Source organism: Lasioglossum baleicum, unplaced genomic scaffold (genome assembly GCF_051020765.1).
Source record: "Lasioglossum baleicum unplaced genomic scaffold, iyLasBale1 scaffold0228, whole genome shotgun sequence".
Taxonomy (NCBI): Eukaryota; Metazoa; Arthropoda; class Insecta; order Hymenoptera; family Halictidae; genus Lasioglossum; species Lasioglossum baleicum.
Window position 1 is genome coordinate 158,888 of NW_027469288.1, and position 3,786 is coordinate 162,673.

Consider the following 3,786-nt stretch of genomic DNA (forward strand, 5'->3'; position numbering starts at 1 on the left):
TTGACACAAATCCTCACAGGTCGCGGATGTTTTTCGGACTATCTGGTTAGGATAGGCAAACGCAAGGACAACATCTGCATAGCCTGCACAAATAGAGAGGACAGCCCCAGACACACCCTTCTTGAATGCTCTGCATGGGACGACTTAAGAAATACTCTCATAAACGAAATAGGAACCATAGAATGGAACGACCTGATGGAAATTCTCAAAGACCCAAAAAAGATGCCAAAAATAAAAAATACATAAATGACATAATGTCAATTAAGGAGGAAAAAGAACGCGTGATACAAAAAGAAGAACAAGCGGAACTAAACCGTAGACGAGCGCAATTCTTAAGAAGAAGAAGAAGATAGGATAATATGCGTCATTCATATTTAAACTATTTATTTATTTATTTAATTAATTTATTTATTTATTTACTTATACACCTAATGTAATGTAGGAACTAAATTATTTAGTATTATAACTGTGAAATTGTACATACCGTATAATATAGACTAAGTACCAGCAGGATTAAGGGTTCAACAACCTCGTGAAGTAGTGCAAATAGACAAGTTCCGCGGGGAAGAGGTTCTCTTCAATTCTAGGGTTTAAGACATAGGTAATAGAGGAGGAGGGGTTTTTAGGGGGTACACAACACCGGAGTCCCTCACGACGTACGAAAAGTATTTTCCCCTCCTCGTTAAAAAGAAAAAAAAAAAAAAAGGTTAGGTTAGGTTAGGTTAGGTTAGATTAGGTTAGATTAGGTTGGGACCAGGAAAGCTCAGCCTCTAATACATAACTCATAAGTAAACGACCGATTTAAATTTATTACATACTTACCTTCGCGTATATTACCGTTTACGTATCCACTTTCCTATAAAAACTTTTCTGTATATACTTCTCACTTATACTTACCTAGTATACTTACCTCTTCGTATCCTACGTACCTACATCTATTTACTTACCAGTACTTACTTACGAATATACACCTACGTATCTTATCTCTCTATACTTACCTCTGCGATCCATACTTACCTTCACATATACATACCTGCTCTCATATACTTACCTCGGCACATATCTATAACTAGTTACTTACTGTGGTGTATTCGCACAAGTGACATTAGCGTGTGCGCTGACGTCACGCAGGCCTCGGCAAGAGTCTCGTCGAACCGAGCCGCTCCGAGCACGGCGCTGCTGTGCGGCGGCATGGCTCTCTCTCTCTGCGCGCCTAGCAAGGACAACACACGTGTAAACCAGAGACGAAGTATACGCATTCTTGACGAGTAGAATCTACTGTTTCTTACTGCTACCTAACCCACGTTCCCCGACTACCTCAATACGTAGCAACTGGCGACGAGAAGAACGACGGAGAAGAGGTAAAGGAGCAGTGGAAAGCGGGACACAGCGAGACGAGCTGGAAGTACGCGACCACGTGCGCACTTAGGAGTAGCCGAGAACTACTACACAGTGTATTTAGTTGGACCTTGCTGTGGGGCGTGCTGTACAAAGCACAAGGAAGTGTGGGTGTGACACCTGAGCACTGGAGAGTCATCGAATGCTCAGGTGCGTAGTCGAATAAAATCCCGAGAGCGATAAAACCGGGCGGAAACAGTGCGAACACGTGCGGTGCGGTCGACCAAGGTTACCCACAACGGCGGACAGTTGTGCGTGGCATCCCGACGAACGTGGTTTCGTGTAAACAAGTGTGGCAACTAAGGGTGACAAAGGCTGTAAACAATAACGGTTAGGCAGTATCACGGCTGACGCCAATAGATGAGTGAAAACAACGAGAAAACCGCTGACGGCATTGGGGATTCAGAGAGGCAATTGACGCTTGGAGCAGCGCAACATCTGTTGAAACCGGAATTAATTCAAGAATTACGAAAACGGGGTGTTGTATGTGGTGATAGCGATAAACGCGACGATCTAAGAGAAAAACTCGTCGGGTTAGTGCGGCAAGAAATCGAAAAGGCAAGGTCCATAAAAGTAGTCGTAGAAGACCCGCAAAACAAGGAGAAAGTGAATCCGACAAAGGTCGGTAATACAGGAACCGGTGCAGCCGCCGAGTCAGACGACGACGACGACATGGCGGAAAAACTAAAGATTGAGTTCAAATTAAATACAGACGACTGGGAGGCGTTCACGGAGAGACTCGAATTACACTTCAAGTTGAAAAAAATCGAAGAAGACATGAAGACTGCGATGTTATTGACAAGTGTGGATGAGGAAGCCTATATCTTGTTTAGAAATTTATGTGCTCCAGCCAAGCCCGCAACGAAAACGTATGCAGACTTGGTTAGGTTGATGTCAAATCACATAAACCCGAAACCGTCAAAGGTCATGGAGCGGTGTATGTTTAACAGAGCGAAACAAGGTGAAAACGAGTCGATAGCCGAGTTTGCAGCGAAACTGCGGAAATTGTCACTGTACTGTGAGTTTAAAGATCTCGACGACGCCCTACGTGACCAGTTCGTCTGCGGAGTTTACGACGAAAACACGAGAATCGAATTGTTCAAGATAACAGACTTAACATTCGATAATGCTTTGAAAGAAGCGCTCGCACGTGAAAGCGCTGTAAAGAATGCTGCAGGCGCTGAAAAAACATTGACAAGGAGTAACATAAAAGAAGAGGTGTTCACCATAGAACGCAATTCCAAGCACAGCGCCAGAGGGAAATGGCCTGGGCAAGATCGCCGACAAGTACAGAACGAGAGGAAGTGCTACTGCTGCGGTGGAGCCGGACATTTTGCAGGCAATTGCAGATACCGAGGTGCGACCTGTCATGGCTGCGGAAGGAAGGGGCACTTACAGAAGGCGTGCCTGTCCAGCAAAGCGAAGACGTCCAACCAGTTCCTGGAAGAAAGAGCTCAGCCGGACTCAGCTGACTGCGACACGTCGACAAACAATTATGTAGAGTTTTACTCGATTAATGCGAACGTAGATGACGTAAGTTACTGTTACAATTTAATTAAAGCTGATCCGAAGTTCGTAGATGTTGAAATTAACGGTAAAGTAGTCTCAATGGAAGTGGACACGGGCACGTACTTTACAGTAGTATCTGAAAGATGTATAGATAAATATTTCAAAGATTGCAAGATAGATAAAGCAGATACAAACTTAGTAAATTATGAACAAAGTCCTATGAAGCCGCTAGGTCAACTAAAAAACCTGGAAGTTAGGCTAAAGGGAAAGAATAAAAATTTGAATTGTTTTGTGTTGCGCGGCAACGGACCACCACTAATAGGAAGACAGTGGCTGGCGGAATTCGGACTATGGCCGTTAAATTTTTCAGATACTACTGGAAATAATAGTATGAATGCAATGTTAAATCTGGATGTAGAAAACGCGAAAGGAAGAATATTAGCAGAATTCCGAGAATTGTTCGGCAGCACATCCGGGTTGTATAATAAAAAAGAAATCAAGTTGCATTTGAAAAAAGACACAAAGCCGGTAGCGTTACGCCCTAGGCATGTACCTTTCGCGTTGAAAGACAAAGTCGAGCGTGAAATCAATAGGTTAGTTGCGCTGGGTCACTTAGAGCCGGTGGAGTCAAGCGAATGGGCTACACCGATAGTCCCAGTTCTGAAATCGAATGGTGAGGTGCGAATCTGCGGTGACTTTAAGGTAACGGTTAATCCACATATTGAATTTACTAAACGCCCATTTCCTAAAATTGAGGACATTTTTAACACACTGCAAAAGGGTTTGACGACTTCACAACTCGATCTTCCGCATGCGTACATGCAAATCCCGGTAGATACAGAATCACGGAATTTGCTGACAATTACGACTCACGTAGGA